Source organism: Mesocricetus auratus, unplaced genomic scaffold, assembly GCF_017639785.1.
Source record: "Mesocricetus auratus isolate SY011 unplaced genomic scaffold, BCM_Maur_2.0 Super-Scaffold_15014, whole genome shotgun sequence".
Classification (NCBI taxonomy): Eukaryota; Metazoa; Chordata; class Mammalia; order Rodentia; family Cricetidae; genus Mesocricetus; species Mesocricetus auratus.
In genome coordinates, this window is record NW_024429186.1 from 66,741,590 (window position 1) to 66,768,511 (window position 26,922).

Consider the following 26,922-nt stretch of genomic DNA (forward strand, 5'->3'; position numbering starts at 1 on the left):
TGTGCTGTGGCTGAAATGAGGCAGGACCAGCTCATTACCACCTGCATCACAGTGCTGTGGGCTGTCCAGGGCAGGGCCACCTCTTCTGCACCCATGCCATCCCTGGATCCCCCGTGCTTCATCCAGGAAGGGGTGGGGCCACGTCTCCTGTACTCACAACCATTAAAATGGCTTCACGTGGTAGACCAGACCATGGACAGTAACATGGCCTTCATTGGTATCAATCACAGGTCAAAGACGTCAACACAGCCATTAGCTGTACCAGGACCCCTGACACACTCAAGGCCCTCAGCAGCTGCACCGGTTGTGAGTTTTGAAATGGCTTCAGGTGGCTACACATGATACTCAACATGGTTCCCTGAGGCAATAAACCCTGTAGGACTTTACCAAGGTATCAGGCAGTGGTACAGACTGCCTATGTCCACAAAGATCTCAGTCTTTATCGTGGCCTGGGGTATAGCATGGATCACAGAGATCAGCATGGCAGCTGGTGGTATCACGGGCCATGGTTGTCCTTTGAGGAGGTCGAATCCCAAAAATGAATCTTTCCTTATCTCCAGCCTCCATCGTTGCCCAGGGATCCCACTGTAGTGAATTTATTTATTTTATTTATTGTACATCTATGTGTGTACAGGAAAATATGTACTTCTGTGAAAACATGGTGGCCCAAGGACATTTCTCCAGAGTCTGTTCTCAACTACCACTTTGTGGGACCTGGGAGGAAACTCAGACATTTAACACTGCCAGCACTCATTGAGAAGCCTTGCTGCTCTCACGTTTTTAAATTCATTCATTAACTTTCACTCCACCCAAAGCACCAACTCATGTGGATTGGTTACTTTTCTCAGTGTTTTAGCAAAATGTCACAGACTGAAGTTTTTATTTCAGTCCATGCAGGAAGTCATGGTGGCAATAATTTGAGGGAGCTGATCACATTGTCCAAAGGTCAGGAATCACTGAGCAATGGATGCTTCTGCTCATTCTGAGTCTCATTTTCAGCCAGTCCAGAGCAGAAGACAAGATGGTTCCACTTGCAAATAAGATGAGGCTTCTTATCTTAATAGACCTAATCCAGAAATGAGAGGTAACCCATGCTTGACACAGCCAGGATGGTCCAGAGCTGAGGCTGGATATCCCAGAAACCTAGGGTAGACTGAAACACAGTTGTCAAAACAATATCAATGAAATGATTCCTAATGATGTTCTCAAATACTCACCAATTGGTGCCTAGCCCAATCATCATCAGAGAGGCTTCCTCCAGCAGCTGTTGGGAGCAGATGCAGAGACCTATAACTAAATGTTATGTAGAACTGCAGAACCCCATGGAAGAGAAAGAGTCAAGGACACCAGGAGAATACACCCCACAGAATCAACTAACCAGGACTCATAGGAGCTCACAGAAATTGAGGCAGCAGTCATGGAGCATGCATGGGTCTGTTCTAGGTCCTCTGCATGTACGTTGTGTTTGGTTGCTAGCTTGAGATTCATGTTATCCTCTTATCAATAGGAGTGGGGTTGTCTCTGACTATTTTGCCTCTTCTTGGGTCCCCTTGGGTCCTACTGGGTTGTCTCATTCAGCCTTGTCATAAGGGTTTGTGTCTAGTGTTATTATATCTTGTTACATTATTTTCAGTTGATATCCCTGGGAGGCCTGCTCTTTTCTGAAGGGAAATGGAGGAGGAGTAGATCTGGGTGAGAGGACAGGAGGAGTCGCATGGCAGGGAGAGGATATTGGGGATGATGTGGTTGGGATGTGTTGTACAAAAGAAGAATAAGAAAAAGTATCACCCCCAGAGAGATACATAAACATTTATGTACTTGGTGATTCTAGATCCTGTTATGTGAACAACCAGAGTTAATTTCTATATCACTGAAGATAAAAGTTTAATACTTTGTATTACTTTTTATCACATTTCTTTCCTGCATGTTTTTCTCAGTTTTGAAAAGACACATAAAAATAAATATACTAGTGTGTCAACTATGTAATATTCAGATACCCCAAAGCATTGTGTAATTCCTAAATAATGTAAAACACTCTGATCTCCTAAAGAACGTCATCATTTTTTGTGGTGACAACTTTCAAAATTTTTTGAACTTTTTGAAATGTACAGTACAATATTGGCATGTATACTCATCTTACTGGAAAGTAGCCCACCAGATCATACCCTTTTCAAACTGTAGCCTAGTACCCTTATATCAACATTTCTCCACTCCTTATCCCTATGCTGTGGATTAGATAAATATCATATAAACATTTATTTACAATGTACATGGAATCAGTCGATGTTGTGTGATATTTTGATCCCATTCCAACAACAAAGTTTGCTTTGAATCAGTGGGTGGAGCTAGATACTAGCCAACTAACTTTTACTGTACAGGTTTTAGAGGACTGAGAACAGATAGCAAGAGACAGGAAGAAATAGGGAGCGGCTTAGAGAGAATGCCATTCCTTTTTGATGGAGAATCAGAAGAGATAGAAGGCCACTGTTTGCTTCACTACTTCTCTGATGATTCAGGCTCTCAACACAATATATGACTCAAAATTTTATATTGACAAACAATAATCAGATAAATGCAACAACTCACTTCTTGTATTTGATTCATTTTAAACTATAATACATTAAATTTTTGTAGTATCTCATGTTTATGACTGAGAATTTTATATCTTTGTTATACAACTTTTACTTCTGTCTGTGAAATTTTGATTGTAACATTGGTGGTAACTTCTGCACTTAAGGAAACTAGTTGTGGTTCTTTTAATGTGACCCATATATATTTACTAAAAAGTGCTACATTAATGTCACAGGGCATATAAAATAGGAATTGAAAAACATACCTAAATAAAGTGCTAGAGAAATCACACACAAAAAAATTCTGCAACAGATACCCTGGTTCACTAATACAGTAGAGAATTCTGCAGGATCCTAATCTAGGGGTTCTTTTGTTCTTTTTAATATCTTATGCCTGGTTTATATTCTTTTATTGATGCCTTTTCCCCCAGGCCAAACATTTCAGCTTATGTAATACTGTGTATGGTATCTTATAATAACTTGGTCTAATTCTTTTATGACTGGTGCATTTTCATTGTAAGAACATTTTTCTTTTTCTTTTTAATATAAGTTAGAAACAAGCTTGTTCCACATGTCAATTCTAGTTCCCTATCGGTCTCCTCCCCTTCCCCCCACTGACCTCCTATCCAATCCCCTTTGTACTCCCCAGGGAGGGTGAGGGCTTCCATGGATGATCTTCAAAGTCTGTCATATAATTTGTAGCAGGGCCTGGAACCTCCCCTGTGTGTCTAAGCTAAGAGAGTATCCCTTTATGTGGTGTGGGCTCCCAAAGTCCATTCATGTACTAGGGATAAATACTGATCCAATACCAGAGGCCCCTTAGATTGCCCAGACCTCCAAACTGATATCCACATTCAGGGGGTCTGGAAGAGGCCTATGCTGGTTTCCCAGCTATCATTCTGGGGTCCATGAGCTTCCCCCTTGTTCAGGTCACCTGTTTCTGTGGGTTTCTGCAGCCTGGTCTTGACCTCTTTATTCATCCTCATCACTTCTCCTTCTCTGAAACTGGATTTTTAGAGTTCAGCTAGGTGTTTAGCTGTGGGTGTCTGCTTCTGCTTCCATCAGCTACTGGATGAAGGCCCTAGAATGACATATAATGTCATCATCTATCTCATTATCAGATAAGGGTATTTCAGTTAGCCTCTCCTCTATTGCTTAGATTGTTAGTTGGGGTCATCCTTGTAGATCTCTGGTTATTTCCCTAGTGCCAGATTTCTCTGTAGATCTATAATGGCTCCCTCTATTACAGTATCTCTATTCTTGCTCTCCTCTATTCTTTCCCTCACTCAAACGTCATGCTTCCTCGTGTCCTCCTCCTATGTTTTAGTGAGTATAGATAATTTCCATGGGTTGGTATTTCCTTCCAGAACTTTCTGTAGGGCTGGATTAGTGGACATGTATTGTTTAAATCTGGCTTTGTCATAGAATATCTTGTTTTCTCCATCTGTAGTGATTGAAAGCTTTGCTGGGTATAGTTGTCTGGGCTAGCATCTGTGGTCTTTTAGTGTTGGTAGAATATCCATCCATGACCTTCTGGTTTTCATAGTTCCCATGGAGAAGTCAAGTGTAATTCTGACAAGTTTGCCTTGATTTATCACTTGACCTTTTTACTTTGCTGCTCTTAATATTCTTTCTTTATTCTGTATGATTGGGGCTTTGATTGCTATGTGGCAAGGGGACTTTTCTTTAATCCATTCTGTTTGGTGTTATATAATCTTGTTGTGCTTTCATTGGCATGTCTTTCTTTAGTATGGGAAAGTTTTCTTTTATGATGTTGTTGAATATGTTTTCTGCTCCTTTGATCTTGGTTTCTTCACCTTCTTCTATACCTATTATTCTTAGAGTTGGTCTTTTCATGATGTCCCATATTTCCTTGTATTTTGTATTATAGATTTGTTGGATTTAGGATTTTCTTTGGTCAATGAATCTATTTCTTCTAGTGCATCTTCAGCTCCTGAGATTTTTCTCCTCCATCTCTTGTATTGTTGGCTTTGATTGCATCTGTAGCTCCTGATTATTTACCCAGCTTCTCTATTTCCATCATTCCCTTAGTTTGTGTCTTATTTATTCTCTTTGCTTAAGTTTTCATGTCTTGAACTGTTTCCTTCAGCTATTTGATTGTTTTTTCTTGGCTTTCTTTAAGAGATTTGTTGATTTCTTGTATTTTCTGATTTGTTTTCTCTTCCATTTTTAAAAGGGATTTTCTCATATCCACTTTCATGGCCTATATCATCTCCATGAAGTTGTTTTTAAGGTTACTTTCCTCTCCATCTTTGTTAGAATGTTCAGAACTTGCTGGTGTAGTGTCCATAGACTCTTGTGGTATCATATTGGTTTTTCTGTTGTTGAATGCGTTTTTATGTTGTTTTCTTCCAATCCCTTATTTCAGTGGGTTAAGTTGGAGTTTCTTTCTCTCCTGGTGGGTAAAAGTCCAAGGTTCCCTTCTGGTGGGTGCAAGCACATCCAATACTCTGATGGCTCTCCTACTCCCATATGTGGATATGGGACTGGTACCATGATATTTCTAGACACTGGACTAGCTGTTCCACCATGATGGAATCCCCAGTCTAATCTCGTCAGGCCTCAGGAGCCTCTGGGCAGAGCCCTAGGAAGGCATGTAAGAGCATTTTGATTTCTGCAAATATAAGGCTTCCATCTTTGATTTTTTTCTTTTTCTAAAATCACAAGTTTGGCTCCTTTCTTTGAATTTTGTAACAGTTTGAAAATTTGTAGAAAACAAGTTTTATCTTTGACTTCATTATTTTCTTTTCCAATTAAAAACACCTTTTTTCTTACAATATGTCCTGGCTATAGTTTCATTTCCCTATAGTCCTCCCAGTTCTTTCCCACCTCCACTCCCTTCCATATCCATTCCCCTTCTTCCTACTTAGGAAAGAATAGGTTTGTTGTATGAGGGTTTGTGATTAGTCTTATTGTAGTATCTTACTAGGCCATACTTTGTAGATATCCCTGGAAGTTGTGATTCTCCTCCTCATCTTCCTCCTCCTCTTATTCTACTTTTCCTTGGAAAGGGAGGAAGAGTTGTTCTGTAGGAAGGGGAGGAGGAATTGGAAGGATTGGAGGGAGGGGAAACTGTTGTCACTGTGTAATGTAAGAGAGAAAAATAAATGTTAAGGAGTAAAAAGGAAAAGAAAAGAACAGACTTCTAAAAGATAACAACCATATATGAATAAATAAAATCTAATGAGATAAAACAAAAACCATCTCATCTAACTGGATAAGGAAAAGGTAGCCCAACAAAAGGAAAGAAAAATAAATACAGTCCAAGAGCAGTTATAAGAAACATAAACCTACTTGTTGACACACTCAAGAGTGCCATCAAAACACAATATACTTTAAAGATATACAGGAACAGACAAATAAATAACATGAGGAAGTGAAGAAGTCTAATAAAGAAATGAAGCAAATCACAAAAACTCAGTGTAAGGAAATGAAATGAACTATTCAAGACCTGAAAAAGGAAAGAGAATCAATAAAGGAACTAAGGGAGTTCTGGAAATAGGAAATCAAGGTAAGCAAACAGGAACTATGGGACAAGCTTCACCAGCCGAATACAGGAGATGGAAGAGAGGATCTCAGGCATTGATGATACAATAGAAGAGTTGGATACATTGGTTAAAGAAAATGTTAAGCCTAAAAAATTCCTGGCACAAAAGATCCAGAAAATCTGGGACTCCATGAAAAGACAAGACCCAAGAATAATAGGAATATAGGAGGCAGAAGGAACCCAGCTTAAAGGCCTAGAAAATATTGTCAACAAAATCCTAGAAGGAAATTTTCCTAACCTAAAGAAGGAACTGCCTTTAAAAATATAAGAAGCATACAGAATACTGGATGGATTGGATCATAAAGTTCCCTTGGCACATAATAATCAAAACATCACACATATAAAACAAAGCTGCAAGGGCAAAAGACCAAGGAATTTAGAAAGACAGCTCTATTAATTTTTTTCTGACTTCTCACTGGAGATTTTGAATATAAGAATATCTGGGACAGATGTGCTGAGCACTAGATGTCTGCACAAACTATTATACCTAGGGAAACTATAGATGGAAACAATAAGATGTTTTAGTGTAAATTCTTATTTTAGCAGTATTTATCCATATATCATCCATATGAAATGTTGTGCAAGAAAAATTCCAACCAAAAGAATTTAACTTCACCCATGAAAATGCAGGGAGCAAGTAATTTCAGACCAGTAATATAAAAAGAAAGAGCAGCCCATTCTCTTTACTCTTGAGCCATCCCTCATCCCCTCCAACTATTTTTGATTTCTAATTATATCAATTATGTACTTTTGTTGATCCTTCCTATATGAGTTTCTAAATAATTTTAATTCTTTCAACTAGTGGAGAAAGTTATAGCTAAGTAACACTTTAACATCTAAGCATATCCTAGCACTGGGAAGAAAAGGGACAGCCTAATCTAAGATGCATTCTACCTATAATACAGTACATAAAGGGAAATAAAAAGGAAGACCATCCATAACCTTTCTGATATGTATTCATTACTCTCCAGAAAGGCTATATTTGCAAATTCAAATTCTTTTTACACTAAGATGTACCCCATAATACAGATGAATGCATCAATCTTTAATATCTATGTTCTTTTTAATTTGCTAAATACATATGAGCACCTGTCTTAATTTATTTTCCCTACTATATGTTCAGATCATATGATAACTACTCACTGTAAAGCATTTACTATAACGTATGCATTGTAAGATAAGAGCTCATAAATGCTGGAAGCAAAAGAAAAGCTGAAAACCAAAACAAATAAAAGCAGATAATTCGCTAGTCACAAGTTTTGTACATTTTTTGTTGTTGATGCTGGTCTTTTTCTTTTTCTTCTTTTTTCTGCATTGAACAAGTCAAGGACTTTGGGTCCACAAGATGGAGAATCTACCATATCCCACAGTCATAGACAGTGTCAATGATGTATTATGGTTTTGGTGAAGGAACTTAGTAGAAAAATAATTCAGACTCTAAGAAAAGAAATGTTTACATGTCTGCAGTTAGCACACTTATGTGTAATGCATATGGGAAAGCATCATGAAAGTTATAAAATTTTATAATTGCAATACAAAAGTAAAGAAAAAAGCACATGACATTAAAGTTATTGGATAAGGCTAAAACAATACTATAAGTTAGTGTATATATATATATATATATACATATATATATAGTGAAAGATGGCTGAAAAACATGAGGTCAGTTTCAGTATTGGGAAATTGGAAAGAGCAAAATAGCATAAATCCAAAATAAATTAGAAAAATACAACCAAGAAAGATAAAGAATGTAATAAGTAAATAAATGATCAATATAGCACTCATACAAATAGGCCATTAAAGTATAATGATCTTAGAGCCAATCATTTTGAATAAATGAGTGAAAAGAATGATTTGTTAGAGAAATAAAACATATAAAGTCTAATTTAGGAAGTTAAAAAGGCAAAAATAGCTTTACTTAATAAGTTGTAATTGTCTTGTGACTATTCTCACATCATACATACCATATAGAAAAGCTGAAGGAATAGGTAAGTTATACCAAATATTCAAGTATTAATGCCTCTGTTCCTGCCATATGCAGACTAACAAGGAAATGACATGAGTAAGACCATTTCCTACTTCTACTGATAGTTAAGTTTAACCAGTGTCAAATAGTTGAAGGGACAGTTAGTGAAAGGAAAATGATAACCAGACTACTGTGCAAATTAGAAGTAAAAAAATCCTAGCCATAGTAGTTACCAATAGAAATCCATGATTTATATAACTGAATCCAGATATGGCTGATTGCTATCATGCTAGAATGGCATGCACCTGCAAATCTAAAACAGTTCATTGCATTAACACATCAGTGTAGACATAAATTGCAATATTATTTCATAAAAATGGGAAAGTAAAAAGAATAAAAAATGGGAAAGTCAAAATTCTCTTCTGTAGTAGAACATCTATAAATGATATTCACATAGAAAGGTTCCTTGATTTATCTTTGGTAGTTTGAATGACAACTGTCCCTCTCAGGCACAAGTATTAATGCTGTTTGGAAAGAGTATGGAACCTTTCTGAGGAGGAGCCTTGTTTGAGGAAACAGCCCACTGGGGACAGGTTTTAAGGTTTTATAGACTTGCCCCACTTCCTGTTTTCTCTTTCTGCTTCCTGTATGAGGATGGAGTGTCATCACCCTGTTTCCTGCTTTTTTCCTGCTTTCAATGCCTGTTGCTATGTTTGCCCCACCAGGAAATATTTTGGAATAACAAGCCAAAATAAACCATTTCTTTCTTAAATTGCTTTTGGCAGAGGTATTTCATACAGCCATATTAAAGTAGCTGATACACAAGGAAATGTCACATATAGCAATGAAACATTAGACACACTCCCCTCAAAACCAGAAAAAGGAATGATCCTGCACTTTGAGCTACAGTAGCAACTAAATAAGCCTAGAATGCAAATATGTGGTCTGAAAAGTAATGGATGCTTTGTTCTCTACTTGAGGCTAACAAGTAAACCAAGGAAAACCACTACTAAATTATTTATAATATTAATAATTTCCATATGCTTATTATGCATGAGAACCAGAGAAAAATTAAAATCAAGACCAGTATTCTGCCATATGAATGAAAATAGAAAGCAGTAGGAATAAATCTAACAAAAGATATGCAACAATTTATGGAGAAAATGAATAACTTTATTTAAATTCATTAAAGAAATAAGTAAATGACATAAAAATTATGTGCCATAGAAAATGCCAAAATTCAGGGCTGGAGAGATAGCTCAGAGGTTAAGAGCTAGCAACCACATGGTGGCTCACAACCATCTATAATGAGATCTGGTGCTCTCTTCTGGTGACCAATCATACATGCAGGCAGAACACTGTATAATGAACAAACAAACAAACAAATAAACAAATAAATTAAAAAGAAAATGTCAAAATTCTAGAGAAATAATTATGTACAAATTTATAGAAGTATTCTAATAAAAATGTCATCAGTATTTTCATAGGATCCTAACTTTCTTATTAAGAAGAAAAGGAACCTGTGTCAAGATATCTTAAAGTATTGATGCTTTTGAAAATGGAGCCTGGTTCAGATGTGTATTAATCCACAGTTTAGTTCCAACAATATACATGTGTAAGTACATATTCGTACTCACATACACACACATACATATACATATTTGTGAAGTTCACATATACAAAGCCAAGTACAAATGTATGTAAAATGAAGTTCTGAAATTAGTAAGGAAGGATGAGCTTCTTATTTATCTTGAGTGAAAATAATATGGATTAGTTTATTTTATTTGTTCTATTTTTGTTTTTTTATTAACAAGTATTAGCTTCACATGGAAATATATTTTGGTATGCTAATTTTACATATGCATTATATGCCTATCAAAAATTTTAATCTCTACATATAGACATTAAGAAAAATTTCTATGATAAATAGTATCTCTCTACCTTAGAGTAGTAAAACTGTTTATAAGATACAAGACTGGAACAATCCAGGAAATTCATGATAAAATGTGTTGTGATAATAGAAAACATCCATTAGAAGACATTTTGTAAAGAACAGTGACCTTTGGCCATTCTGAAGAGAAAGGGGAGCATGCACTTTCCCTGTGGAAATTGTGGTTGCCTGAATCAGTGCTACTCTTTGCTTTGGTCAGGAATATTGTTGGAACTTTTCAGAATGTATTTCCACCAGAGACTGTGAGCTCACTCCTTAAGGGCAGAACAGGAGCTTTTACCTAGAGTTCAACACCATACCTTCTGGCATACATAGGTGCTTAATAAATACACATTGAATGTATGCATATAAAAATGAAAGAACAAATCCAGTAATGTCTGAGGTGCTGCCTAGGGGGTTTATTTACTGTAGTTCACTGTTATTTTGATGACAACAGCTAGTCTATGATACCTAGTAATGTTGTTTATTTTGCTTTGTGTATCATACATGTTTCAGTTGTTTGGGCTTCATGATTGTGTGACAACTCTCTCCTGGACGGATACCACAGAAATTGGTTTTTATTTATTTTGTTTTATTTTATTTTATTTTATTTTATTTTTGTTTTAAGAGACAGGGTTTCTCTGTATTGTTTTGGAGGCTGTCAGTCCAGCCCAGCCTCAAACTCACAGATGTCCTCCTGACTCTGCCTCCCGAGTGCTGGGATTAAAGGCATGCACCACCACCGCCCAGTACCACAGAAATTGTTACATGGGCTAGACCTGTCTTGGTGAGCTGAGAAGGCCCCAAATCTGCAGATTCCATGAAATTTCTAACCTTACCCCATTTTGCTATTATTTTAAATTTCTATAAATGTGTATTTCCTTGGACTGCATGACTGAAAAGATAAAATAAAATATTACTTTATTTTTTTAAAAGACATTGTGTAAAGCAGCAAACGCACACAGAGTAAACAGAGCTCATGAAGCAATACACCGGGGTATGGAGATACTTGCTTCCAATCAATATTAAAACAGTGAAGCAGTCTAAAAAGGAAAAGATCATGAGAAGGAATTTCAAAGACTAATAGAATCAGTTACAACTCCAGAAACTTCATTAACAATCAAAAACTTCCCAAGTGGTAGTTTAGAGTCAATTGGAAGCCTCAAATACATGGAACCAAAGAAATTTTTCATAGTGTTACTGAAATTGCAAGTCGGTAAAAGACACCCTTTCAGAGAAAATGTTTACTGCCTAATAAATATAACAATGTATGCATATAACCTAGCAGTCCTCAGATATGCAACAGAGAGGTAATAGGGCACAGGTGCATGAAGGGGCATGTACAAGAATGTTCAAATACATTGTTTGTAAAAGAACACTGTGAAGCAATGTTCCCCATCAACTGTACTATGGAAAAGCCATATTCAGGAATAATTAAATCTAAGAGAATCAATGGACCACCAGACAACTACTTATGGTAGGTAACTCTTCAAAGCACTATGCCTAAGGAAGAATGCATCCTGGAAAAGAATGTCCACACAAATGTTTAATTTCAATAAGATGTAATGGTAGCAACATGAAGGATGACACGGAAATGACAGTTCAGGAAGCAGACTACAAATGTGACTCGGAAAGCAGACAGAAGATATTCCATCTGTCTTTACCTTTACTTTAAAAGTTATTTTAGCATCTTATTTTTGTTTTTATTTGTGTGTGTGTGTGGGAATATATACATTATATGTACAGATAACAATAAAGGCTAGAAAAGGGCATCAAACCCCTAAATTGGAGTTACAGGTCATTGGATGTGGATGTTGGTAACAGAACTTGTTGGGGCCCCAGGAAGAGCAGTCCTTTTTGAATTGTAAATTTATATTTTTTATTTGACTTTTAAGTTAGCTTACACAATAATGGGTATAATTATGCCATTTTATACATATGTAAGATTATACTTTGCTCTAATTTATCTTCTGTCTTGGTTGCTTTCTGTTGCTGTGATAATTACCATGACTAAAAGCAGTTTAGGACAGGATGGTTTGGTTTCAGCCTGTACTTTCATCACTAAGGAAGGCAGGGTAGAAACTCATGCAGGAACTGAAGCAAAAACCATGGAGAAGCTGTGGCTTAATTAGGCACTTGTTCTATGCTAGTTTTCATATTCAGCATGGACCTATCTTCCAAGATATAGTGTGCCCACAGTGATCTGAGCCCTCTCACATCAATTATTAATTAAAATCATCTTTCAGAGACATGGCCACAGACCCCACACATTTGATCAAGCAATTCTTTAATTATGTTACCCTCTGCCCAGGTGTCACATTGATAATAAAAATCAATCCAGGAAGTAAAACTAATGAAAACTTATTGCACAAACAACTTATTGTACATACACATCCCAGCCATTCTTTTCTGGTCTTTAGAATCTCATGTTGTAATATGAAAAATAGAGCAACTGTAACTATAGTTTTTAAAAATTCCAAAAGTTTTAAAAGCTTAATGCCTTTTACAACCTTCAAACCTCTTATCTCTAGGCTCCTGTGAAATAAAATGAAAAAAGTTAACATATCATTTCCCCAAAGGGAAGAACCAGGCCATAGGAATAATCAGGTAAAAATACAACCAAAGTTTGTGGATGTAACACAACACCTGTGGTTTGTGATTCGCTCATGATCTTTTGGACTTTCAAAGATGTGGGCTGTCCTACATCTCCAGTCATGCCATCTGCCACACACACAGCACATGTCTCATCATAGGCTTAAGCCAACTCAACTCCATACCTGCTGCTGTCCTTGGCAGATGTCTCATGGTTCTAATTTCAACACCATCCTGGGATCTCTACTGCCAGTAAAGCTACACCTTCATGAGTGACATATCCTAACCTTTCTTCAGGGCTTTCAATCCTGCTACACAGCACCAAGGTTTATCTCCTCTCCATGACCCTTCTAATTCTGGGGTCTCCACTGAAACTGAGGCTTCACCTTCATCAGAGCCTCTCTGCTGGGACTCCAATCCTGACACATGATGCCAACCTTCTGCTTCATTGTCATCAATGGTCACATCTCCATTATCTCTTCATGCCATCAAAATCAGTGAAATGTGGGTTCCTTACACATTTGCAAAGGATTTCTGGTAACTCTATGTGAGTCCTTGTCCTTCCTTGTACCACAGCTTCCGTGTACTGACCCTAAGGAAACATGAATTCACTGCTCCAATGGAAGATAGGAGCTTATACCATAATGACACTGATTTCTTACTATTTAAACCCAATTTCCAGCCCCAGCTGACAACATTCACACATTTCTAATCTGAAAAAAAACACATAAATGACCGCTCTTCAAGTTCTAAAGTCTTTGTTCCCCTCTCAAACTTTTCACTCCAGGCCTCAATTGTTTACATTTCTCTCAGCATTGATATTTTCCCAGATCCCATTAGAACAACCCATTAATCTCTGAGCACTCAATGGATTTTCCAGTTCAGTGCTCCAGATTCTTTCACAGTCTTACCCGTTAGCATGGTTGGATTTATCACAGCAACACTCCACTCCACTCTTCTGGTATGAATTTCTGTTGTAATTTGATTTCTGCTGCTATGATAAAAATCACCACTAAAAGCAACGTGGGTAAGGAAAGGGTTTATTTCAGCTTAGACTCCACATAACAGCCCATTATTGATATATATGAGGGCAGAAGTTCAAAACAGGATCTTGAATAAGAAACCATAGAAAAAGGCAGCATACTGGCTGGTTCTGTTTATTATTTTGTGATAATATAATATAATAACATAATTTCTCCTTTCCATTTCCATTCTCCCAGCCCTCCCATGCATGACACACATTTATGCATTCAGCTACCTTCTAAATCTCAGGTACATCTATCTAGGGAACATACTGCTTAGAGCCTCTGGGGCCTCTAACCTCAATTAGAAATACAGAGAATGAACCACAGTGATGCCTGCAGGCCAATCTGATGTAGACAACTACTGAAATGAAATTTCTTTTTGACAATCAACTCTAGTTTTTGTGTTAAGCTGACAAGAAAAACTAAGCAGTAGACCCCAATTACAAATGCTCCTCTTGTCTATCAGACCTAACTCTAGCTGGTTCCTTCCCTTCTCTAAGAAACTGTCCATTCTGTTATCATGTCATCTGTATTTCATTATCCTTTCTCATTTTTATTTATTTATCCTTTTATTGAGAGTGTTTTTTTCTTATACATATCCAGATTATACATTCCTCTAACTCCACTCCCCCCAGTTTCTTCCCACCCACTTCCAGATCCATTCCATTTCTGTCTTCTATTAGAAAACAGCAAGCTTTCAAAAGACAACAACCAAACATGACCAAATGAAATACAAGATGAAGCAAAATCCATCCTGAGGCCAGATAACTCAACCCAACAGAAAGAAATAAGGCCTGAGGCAAGCAGAAGGCTCAGAGATTCATTTTTGTCACACTCAGTAGTCCTATTGACAACAGTAAGCATATAATGTACTATATACTGGTGAAGACAAGTGTAAGTCTGCACTTGTTGTTCAGTCTCTGTAAGCTCATATGAACCTTGCTTAATTGATGCGGAGGCCTTTGTTCTGGTGTCCTCCCTCCATTCAGGCTCTTACTCCCTTAAGATTTTTTATTTTAATCAACTATGAAAACCATTTTGATTTCTTCCAATCATTCCACATGAGAATATGATTAATATTAACAGTGATAATTATATTTAAATAGATTTTATTATTTGAGAATTTCATATGCATATAGCATGTATTAAATTATAATCATAAATGCTCTGTTTATTATGTTCCTCAACTGCTGTCTTTCAAATCTTATTGTATTACTGCTTTCAAGTATTACTAGTCTTAGTTTTTATTTTAGTCAGTTAATTAATAGGCATAAATAAAATTGAAACCTCTATCACTGAACTATGTCACTGTCAAGTTTGCTTTGCATCTTGTTTTGAGGCATGGTTGTAATAATTTAGTAAGCCTTGTCTTGAGCTAAGGCTAGCTTTGGTATTTTTAGCCTCCTTGCTCAGTCTTCCAAATGACTAAGATTATAGTCCTTTGCCACCAGGCCTGGCATGTATTGCTGACCTTGATTTTTTGGGGTAGAAGACTTTTGATGGCTGCTTCTATTTCTTTAGGGGTTGTAGTCCACCAACAAGACCATTGGACCAGGAGAACCAGGTAAACAAGGCCCCACATCCAGGCTTATGCTCCAGTGCCTGGGAATTGCCTGGGAACTGCCACAGGGCTTCCCATCCTGGTGGGTGCCATGCACCCAAGATCCCAGGTCTTCTCTTCCACCAACGAGACCAGGGGACCAGCAGGTCCAGGTAAACTAGGCCCCACATCTGGGCCTGTGCTCCAGTGCTTGCGGATTGCCTGGGGACTGCCACAGAGCTTCCCTTTCTGGTGGGAGCCATGCACCCCAGATCCCAGGTCTTCTCTTCCACCTAGACCAGGGGACCAGTAGGTCCAGGGGACCAGTGGAACTAGCAGGACCTGCAGGGCCAGCAGGACCAGCTGGACCAGGTAAACCAGGCCCTGCATCCAGGCCTGCACTCCAGTGCCTGGGGATTGTCTGGGGACTGCCAAAGTGATTCCCATCATGGCAGGAGCCAAGCACCCCAGATCCCAGGTCTTCTCTTCCACCAACGAGACCAAGGGACCAGCATGTCCAAGTAAACAAGACCCCACATCCGGGCCTGATCTCCAGTGCCTGGGGATTGCCTGGAGACTGCCACAGAGCCTCCCATCCTGGCAGGAGCCAAGCACCCCAAATCCCACAAGACCAGTAAGGGGCTTTTTTGCACCCACTAGAAGAAGAGATGGGAAAGAGACAATACAAAAACACACTCAGCAACAGAAAAAGAAATATGACACCACCAGATTCTAGAGTCTCCACACCAGCAAGACTCCAACATTTCAATGCAAATGAAGCAGAAAAGAATGACCTTAAAACCAGCTTCATGAAAATGATAGAGGCCCTAAAAGAGGATATAGGAAAATCCCTCAAAGAAATAGGAGAAAAACCAAACCAAAAATTGCAAGAAATGGAAGAAAAAACAAATCAAAAAATGCAATAAATGGAAGAAAAAATAAACCAAAAAATGCAAGAAATGGAAGAAAGAGCAAATCAAAAAAAGGAAGAAAAAACAAACCTAAAAATGCAAGAAATAGAAGAAAATCCAAAAACCACAAAATTCATAAAATGCAACAAATGGACGAAAAGACAAAGCAAAAATTGCAAGAAACAATTCAAACAGTACAAAGGTTGAAAACTGAAATAGAGACAATAAAAAAACACAATCTGAAGAAGGGCTGGACATAAAAAAGCTAGGCAAATGGTCAGGTACTACAGATACAAGCATAACCAACAGAATACAAGAGATGGAAGAGAGAATCTCAGGTGTTAAAGATACACTAGGAGAAATTGAATCATCAACCAAAGAAAGTCTTAAGTCCAACAAATCCCTAACACAAAACATCCAGGAAATATGGGACACCATGAAAAGACCAAACCTAAGAATAATAGGTATAGTAGAAAGTGAAGAAAACCAATGCAAAGTGGCAGGAAACATATTCAACAAAATCATAGAAGAAAACTTTCACAACCTAAAGAAAGACATGCCAATGAAGGTACACAAATCTCACAGAACACCAAATAGAGTGGACCACAAAAAAGTCCCATCACCACATAACAATCAAGACCCCAAATATACAGAATAAAGAAAGAATATTAAGGGCAGCTAAGGAAACAGGCCAAGTAACATATAAAGGAAGACCTATCAGAATTACATCTGACTTCTCCATGGAAACTCTGAAAGCCAGAAGGTCCTGGATAGATATTCTACCAATACTAAGAGACCATGGATGCCAGCCCAGACTGCTATACCCGGCAAAGCTTTAAATCACTATAGATGGAGAAAACAAGATATTCCATGACAAAACTAGATTCAAACAATACATATCCACTAACCCAGCCCTACGGAAAGTTCTGGAAGGAAAACTCCAACCCAAGGAAGTTAACTACAACCAGAGAAACATAGGCATTAGATAATCCCAATTTACAAACAGCCAAAAGAAAAAAGAGGTGGAATTCCACACATAATTCCATAAACAACAACCATTCCAAATCAAAGCAGAATGAGCACTCAATGGTCATTAATATTTCTCAATATTAATGGTCTTAACTCACCCATAAAAAGACACAGTCTAACAGAATGGATTCGAAGACAGAACTCATCCTTCTGCTGCATAAAAGAAACTTCACCCTCAAAGACAGACATTACCTCATAATTAAAGGTTGAGAATAGATTTTCCAATCAAATGGACCCAAGAAACAAGCGGGGGTAGCAATTCTAATATCTATCAAATTGTACTTTAAAATAAAATCAATTAAAAAGAGATGAAGGAGGTCATTACATCCTCATTACAGGAGAAATCCTCCAGATGTAGTTTCAGTTCTGAACATCTATGCCCCAAATAAAAAGGCATCCATGTTTGTAAAAGAAACATTACTAAAACTCAAATAGACCTACAAACCACACATAAATCCTCACAGACTAATATTGGTATACTTCAACACCCCATTATATGGGACTACAAGACAGAAATATAACAAAGAAACAAAGAAACTAATAGAGGCTGTGATCATTTGGGTTTGACAGACATTTATAGAACATTCCATGCAAACACAAAGATTATACATTCTTCTTAGCACCACATGGAACCTTCTCAAAAATTGGCCACATGCTTGGCAACATAGCAAACATCAACATATACAAAAAAGTTGTAATATCTCCATGTACCTTGTCACACCACCACGCTTTAAAGTTAGAGTTCAACAACAACACAAACTGCAGGAATCCTACAAATTCATGGAAATTGAAAAATGCACCATTGCACCAGTCCTGGGTCAAAAAAGAAATAGAAAAAGGAATTAAAGACTTCCTAGAATTCAATGAGAATGAAGACACAACATATCCAAAGTTATAGGACATTTTTAAAGCAGTGCTAAGAGGAAAGTTCATAGCAATAAGTGCCCACATGAAGAAACTGGAGAATAGTTATACTAGAGAACTAACAGCACAGCTGAAAACTCTAGAACACAAAGAAGCAAACTCACCCAGGAGGAGTAGATGCCAGGAAATGATCAAATTGAGGGCTGATATAAATAAAGCAGAAACAAGGAAAACAATTCAAAGAATCAATGTAACAAAGAGTTGGTTCTTTGAGAAAATCAACAAGATAGACAAACTTTTATGCAAACTCACCAATATCAGAATGTGAACATACAAATTAAGAGAATCAGAAATGAAAAGGGGGACATAACAACGGACACTGAAGAAATCCAGAGAATCATCAGGTCATACTTTGAAAACCTGTACTCCTCAAAATATGGAAATGTAAAGGAAATGGATGACTTCCTAGATAGATATCAACTGCCAAAATTAAATCAAGAACAGATAACCAATTTAAATAGACCTATAGCACCTAAGGAAATAGAAGCAGTCGTTAATTTCTCCCAACCAAACAGAGCCCAAGGCCAGATGGCTTCAGTGAAGAATGTTACCAGGAATTAAAAGAACAGCTTTCACCAATTCTCCTCAAAGTATTCCATGCAATAGAAACAGAAGGGTCTTTGCCAAACTCTTTTTACGAAGCTTCAATAACATTGGTAAACAAGCCACACAAAGACACAACTTCACACCAATTTCCCTCATGAACATTGATGCAAAAATACTCAATAAAATACTGGCAAATCAGATCCAAGAACACATCAGAAAAATCATCCATCATGATCAAGTAGGCTTCATTCCAGGGATGAAGGGATGATGGTTCAACATACAAAAATCTATCATTGTAATCCACCATATAAACAAGCTGAAGAACAAAAAACACATGATCTCCTCACTAGATGATGAAAAATTACTTGACAAAAATCCAACACCTCTTCATGGTAAAGGTCTTGTAGAGATCTGGGATAACAGGAACATACATAAACATGATAAAAGCTATATACATCAAACCAACAGCCAACATCAAACTAAATGGACAGAAACTCAAGGAGATTCTGCTAAAATCAGGAACAAGACAAGGCTGTCCCCTCTACCCATAGCTCCTCAATACTATACTCAAATTTCTAGCTAGAGCAATAAGACAACAAAAGGAAATCAAAGGGATACAAATTGGATAGGAAGAGGTAAAACATTCACTGTTTGCAGATGATATGATAATTTACATAAGTGACCCAAAGAACTCTACCAGGGAACACTTGCAGCTGATTAACACCTTCAGCAAATTGGCAGGATAAAAGATCAACTCAAGAAAATCAGTAGCCCTACTATAAACAGATGGTAAGAGGGCTGAGAAAGAAACCAGAGAAACATCACCCTTTACACCCTTGCCACACTCAAGATAAAATACCTTGGGGCAATGATAACCAAAAAAGTGAAAGACCTGTATCACAAGAACTTTGAGTTTTTACAGAAAGAAATTCAAGAAGACACCAGAAAATGGAAAGATCTCCCATGCTCTTGGATAGGTAGGAAATGGCCATCCTGCCAAAAGCAATCTACAAATTCAATTCAATCCCCATTAAAATCCCAGCACAATTCTTCACAGACCTTGAAAGAACAATTCTCAACTTTATATGGCAAAACAAAAGACCCAAGATAGCCATGACAACCATGCTCAACAAAGCAACATCTGGAGTCATCACCATTCCTGACTTCAAGCTCTATTATAGAGCTGTATTGCTAAAAACAGATTGGTATTGACACAAAAATAGAAAGGTAGACCAGTGGAATCTAATTGTACACTCTGAGATTAATCCACAAACCTATAAACAGCTGATTTTTGATCAAAAGCTAAAATTATACAATAGAAAAAAGATAGCATCTTCAACAAATGGTGCTGCAGATAGATCCATGTCTACTGTCATGCACAAAACTTAAGTCCAAATGGATCAAAGACATCAACAAAAATCCAGCCACACTGAATCTGTTAGAAGAGAAAGTGGGAGGTACTCTTGAACGAATTGTTACAGGAGACTGCTTCCTTAACATAATACCAGTAGCACAAACGCTGAGATCGACAATTATTAAATGGGACCTCCAAAAACTGAGTAGCTTCTGTGAGGCAAAGGACACAGTCAGCAAGACAAAAAGGCAACCCACAGATTGGGAAAAGTTATTCACTATTCCCACATCTAACAGAGGGTTGATCTCCAAAATTTACAAAGAACTCAAGAAGCTAGTCTCCAAAACACCAAAGGATCCAATTAAAAAGTGGGTGACTGTACTAAATAGGGATTTCTCAATAGAAGAGACTAAAATGGTTGAGAGACACTTGAGAAAGTGCTCAACATCCTTAGCTATCAGGGAAATGAAAATCAAAACAACTCTGAGATACCACCTTACTCCTGTCAGATGGCGAAAATCAAAAAAACCAAGGGCAGTTTATGCTGGAGAGGATGTGGAGAAAGGGGAACACTCCTCCACTGCTGGTGACAGTGCTAACTTGTGCATTCACTTTGGAAATCAGTATGGAGATTCCTCAGAAAAATGGGAATAAACCTACCACAAGACCCAGCAACTCCACTCTTAGGCATATATCCAAAAGATGCACATTCATACAACAAGGATTTCTGTTCCACTATGTTCATAGCAGCATTATTTGTAATAGCCAGAACTTGGAAGAAACCTAGATGCCCCTCAGCTGAAGAGTGGATAAAGAAAATGTGGTACATTTACACAATGGAGTACTATTCAGCAGAAAAAAAAACAATGGAATCCTGAAATTTGCAGGCAAATAGCACTAAAAGAAACAATCATGAGTGAGGTAAACCAGTCACAAAAAGAGAAACATTGCATGTACTCCCTCATATATTGATTTTAGGCATAGGTCTGGGGAGTCCCAGCCTACAATCCCATGACCATAGAGTACAGGAAACAGAACCTTCATTAAGTGGCTGATGGAAGCAGAGGCAGACTCCCACTAAGCACTGAGCTGAACTCAAGAAAGCCAGTGATAGAGAGCAAGGACTGATGACCAAAGGGGTTAAGACTGGTCTGGTTTAACCCCCAGATCAGCTGACCTGACAATGTTTAGCTCTTGAATCCCGGACTGATGCCTGGGATTCCAGTATGGGACTGATCAAGACCCCCTGAATGTAGGTGTCAGTGAGGAGGCCTAGGTAATCTATTGAACCTTGGTAGTAGGTCAGCATTCATCCCGGATATACAAATGGATTTTGGGCTCCCATCCAACAATGAGAGATGCACTCTCTCCTTGGACTCTTGGGGGAGGGTCTAGGCCCTGCCCTGGATGAAATGACAGACTATGGATACCCCCATGGAGGGCTTCACCCTCCCTGGGGAAATGAGGGGATATTGGGGGGATGGTGGGGGTATGGGGGAGGATCTGTGGGAAAGGGAGAGGGACCTGGAATTGACAGGTGAAGCAACCTTGTTTCTAATTTAAATTTAAAAATAAAATATAAAAAAAGAAATGACAGACTCTGGAGATCCCCCCAAGGAGGTCCTCACCTTCCCTGGGGAATGATGTGGATATTGGACTGGAGGTAGGTGGTTGGGGGAGGGTCTGGTGGAGGGAGAAAGGGGGAGCTGGGATTGACATTTGAAGCATTCATGTTTCTAATTTAAATTAAAAAACATACTTAAAAACATTCTGCACCATAAATTAATGTGACATATCTTAAAAAAAAAAGAATTAATGAACTGATTTTACCAGAATTAATAAATAAGCAGAAGTCAGATCTGAGACAGGGGTCCACATTGACCTCTCCCCTGAGTTGGGATAGGGACTAGCATATTCATATCAGCAAACTCTTCATTCGTTGATTCACAGACGGCCAGTTGACCTGCCTGCGGTCCCCAGGGCAGGAGATCCCAAATAGGGCAAGAGGAAGTGGGGTGTGAGACAGAGTTCCAGCACATCTGTCCCCTGTGTGCAGAAAATATATCAACAAAATCATAGAAGAAAATTTTCCCAACCTAAAGTAAGGCATGCCAATGAAAGTACAAAAAACTTATCGAACAAAAAATGGAGTGGGCCACAAAAAGTACCCATGCCACATAATAATCAAAAAGTCCAAACATACAGAGTAAAGAAGAATGTTCAGAGCAGCAAAGGAAAAAAGGCAAACATATCAGAATTACACCTGTTTGTTCCATGGAATCTCTGAAAACTAGAAATTCCTGGATAGATATTCTACAAACACTAAGAGACCAAGGGTGCCAGCCCAGACTACTATATGCAGCAAAGCTTTTAAACACTATAGATGGAGAATACAAGATATTCCACGACAAAACCAGAGTTAAACAATACATATCCACTAATCTAGTCCTACAGAAAATACTGGAAGGAAGCTCCAACCTAAGGAAGTTAACTACACTTACAAAAACATGGGGAATAAATAACTCCATTTTTTAAAAAAATCAAAAGAAAAAGGATAAATGCACAAACAAAATCAACAACAACAAATCCAAAAAACAAAACAAAACAAAACAAAACCAAGAGTTAACATTCAGTGTTCTTAATTGTCCTCAATATTAGTGATCTCAACTCACCTATAAAACGACACAGGGTAACAGAATAGATTAAAAAACAGAATCCATCCTTCTGCTGCATACAAGTAACACAGCTAAAGTTCAAACACAGACATTACCTCAGAGTAAAGGGTTGGGATAAGATTTTCCAATCAAGTGGACTCAAGAAACCAGTTGATGTGGCTATCCTAATATCTTACAAATTAGACTTCTAACTAAAATCAATCAAACAGATGAAGAAGGTCATTTCATATTCATCACAAAAAATAAGCAAAGAATAAATAAAATATAAGAGCTAAAGAAAAACTGGTCTACAGATTTAAAGATAATAGAAATGACTACAAACTATCTTTAAGGATGTTGTTTTAGTTACTTTCCAGATTCTTTCACAAAGCATATGACTAGAAGGGATTATTCCAGTTTACAGCTCTCACCAAAAGAAGTTAGGACAAGAACTAAGTCATGAGCCTAATGGCAAGTATGTAAACAAAGGCCATAGAGGGGTGCTGCTTACTGTCTGGCCTTTGTGGCTTGCTCAGCCTGCCTTTCTACGACACTCTGGACCAATGGTATAGGGGTGGCACTGACTACAACGTGCAGGACCTTCCCTCATCAATCATCAGTCAAGAAAATGCACCACAGGCTTTGCCCATAAATCAATCTAGTGGGGACATTTTCTCTACGTTCTGTCTTTCCAAATGACTCTAGCTTGTGCTAAGGTGGCATAAAATCAGGAAACCCTGTATTAAATATCCTTAACAACTAGAGAAACAGAAATTAGAGAAAGTTTAGAGCCCATCTTTCCCAGACAGAATAGACATCATCAAGAAAATAACTGATCACAAAAGTAGCCATATGCTCAGAAAAGGAAATATTTATTTACTGTTTGGGGAAATGCAAACTGCTGCAGACATTATGGAAATCATCATGGATAGTTCCACCATGTGACATACTCATGCCAGTTATTGGTGTATGTGCAAAGGCCTCACCACCCTACTCCATAATTACTTGTCCATCCATATCCATATTGTATTCACAACAGCTAGGAATGGAAACAACCTAAACATCCTGAAAAGTGATAATGGATAACGAAAGTGATGTATACACACAATGGAATACTCTCTACTGTAAAGAAAAATAGATATTGAGTAAATGGATGTAACTAGAAGATATTTTGATTGAGCTAAGGCAGACCTAGAAAGACAAACGCCACGTGTTGTCATATTTGGGTATCCTGGTTCTGAAACTTCAGATGTGAGTATATAATCTGTAGTCACCATAGATACTAGGAAAGTAAAGACACAGGGTAGAGGAGGAGCTTTGGTGAAGAAGATATTATGACACAGGTGCTATGATGGGGGTGGTGAGGAAAAGGGATGAATGGGAGTTTTATCTCAGAAGAGCTGAGGAAGGTCAATTCACTACAGGGGAGAGGAAGGAGGATGAAATAATACTAAGGCTGTTTTAAATGTCATGGGGAAACTTTATGCTTTGTTTAAAAATACATATATAACATATAATTCTATGTGCACACACCCCACAAATATAATTAAGTTATGATAATGCATCAAGCAACAGTGTTGCTTATGGTAAGAGACAGTCATGATGTTTTCATGTGAAATCTAACCCTTAAAATCACACTCTTACCCATTTTGAAACTTACCCATGTTTTCAAACAGCACCTTCATCTACCCATGTGTCATTCTTCAAGTTCATAATCACTTTAGCTAGTTTCTTTGAAACAGAGACTCCTAAGGATGAACCAACATAAGAAGTATATTACCCAGTGGAACACAATTTTCCTTGCAGGTATCAGAGTCAGAGACTTGGGGCATCTGCCTAGCTGGCTCTGAGTTGTCTGTGACAGTAAATAGCCAAGCACAGCAGTGACCACATAGTGCTATCTGGTTCTGCTCTGTATATTGGGTGGCCTGGGATCTTTCATTTCATACTTCATTTGTACCTGCTGAGTGATACCACACAAAGGCAGTACTTTCACCGCTTCCCACTTAGGAAGCAGCATGGGTATGTAGCAGTGGCACCCACAGCATTCATCAAGGCCTCTGCCTCGTCCCTGTTGTAGAAAGTGTAACTGTCTTCTCTTTGTGATAAAAGAAAAGTGTGCTGTTATGTGATTAATAAAGGGACAAAAATAGGTCATCTCTAATTTCATCTTTCTTTTTTTATATCTGATCACTAAAGTAGTAATTGTCATTAGATGCATTATTTAAAAAATACCTTGTAGGTACAGAGGATAATTAACAGGTACTTGGGTAGTTAGCATGTGAACTACATCATTTTCAAATTGGGGCATACATATGTTTAACTTGTAAGGTAAATACTTTGAACCTAAGTATTCATCAAGCATGTCAACATGGTTTATTACCAAAAGCACATTGCAGTTCAGGCACTCTTTTCAGCTAAGGTTCTCTGACATTCACAGAGGGAAAAAAGTCTCTGGAATGCCAAATGCTGCTGCATATTACCAGTGTGCTGGAAATATATATCAAACTAAAATTAAGTATCATTTAAAAGAAAACGGGATGAAGACAACCTGTCCTACAAGATACAAAAAGACCAATCAAATTCTGCAATATAAGTCAAATAACAAGCATATTGAAGGTGAAAATAAATCGATGATAGATAGATGGAGAGAAATAAGAAAGAGAACATAAAACCAATAAAAGCACTTAAAATATTAAGACACCACATAAGAAACAAATGGCCTGTTTAGAGAGTAACATTTACTTAAAGAATGAAGTCACAGGAGAGGACTACTGTTATTAATGCACCAAAGGATTCATAGCCTAAGAACTTGTTTCTGGAGAACATATGGAATAAGTGATTATGTAACAGGTGATGCTTGTTGTTAAATGGAGAAACGCATCCCAAGATCAAAATGTTCCTTTTAACCTGGGTAGCAAGGATATATAAGGAATCTAGGTGCTCTACAGAGTGCTCTGGGACGAGACTAAGGGGTCACTGAATATAACTGCACCTTCCTCCTGTGAAGATGATCTCTCTAAAAGTGCAATTTGAACCTTCCAAAGGATCAAACTAATTCTTGTGATATTTAGTGATTATTCATGAGTAAATTCATTGTTCATCTTAATAAGCAAGATTAATCTTACAAATACAAAATGGCTGCCACAAGTGTGTGTCACTTTGCCACTTACATTTAATATATTCATGTCTACTAAAAAATATATTTCAAGCATTGCATGGGTATCCAAACCTCATTGAAATGATGTAGTTAAGCTGCCCTAAATATGAACTGTGTGGGCTGGAAGACATAATACTCAACTAAATATGAATTATTAATTATTAATAATATAAATAATTAATAAAACCCTTAACCACTTCTAATCCAGAATTAAAAGGAAGTAAATAGGGGATACTTAACTTATGACATAGTAGCAACTGTCTTCCAGTATTCCAAAATGGCTTAATCATATTACAAATACTTAGGAATATTGGGCCTACAGATGCAATGGAGAATTATGTTCATTATTCTTCCTTGATGCTACCCTTCTTAACACTGATGTTAAATGGAAGCTTGAATCCATTTTTGTTGGGATTTTTTTGTGCCTTCACTGAATATCAACAAACCACGCACCCCTCTCAAAAGTACTCATGTCAACCATGACCACTTTTGACAAACACCCATTTGTGTTTCAAAACCAACTTGATTTGAGATTTTTCCAAATGTAATTAGAGATTCCAAATATACTTATAGTGTGTTAATTTGTTATAATGTAAAATTGGACTAGCCTTCTGGTGTATTTCCCTTTATCTTCTTGGATGAGGTTATTCTTTTTGTCCTGGGATTCGGATCAGCCTGAAAGTAAAAGCTTCTTACTTTACTCTTAGTAAACATTTCTCATTGTTTCTCAAAGAGATCATCCAATGGTATCAGACATGGAAGGAAGAAAATTTATTCTTCTCAGCATAGCAATATGTAAGAGAAAGATAACCTTGAAACTGGGAAGGGGTGCAAAAGGTACACACCCCTAAAACATCTGTGAATTTGAGGAAACCACAGTTTGGTGAGCTGAAAGCTGTGGGATCACCGGAAATGGGTGTATCTCACAAGAGTAACTATTGCTGGGAAATCTGAAGTGGCCACTATGCAGGGTGCCACAGGTGTAAATAAAGAAGTAACTAGTGAACAGCTATGTCTACAGGGGGTAGAACAGGCTTTGTGTTTCCCAAAAACAAGAGTTCATAAAGCTGTCTAGGGAAAGAGGGATCCTTTTCAAGAAAAACAGATATGAAAATGTCTCCACAAAAAAAAAAAAGATTGGAGTTAGAATTTG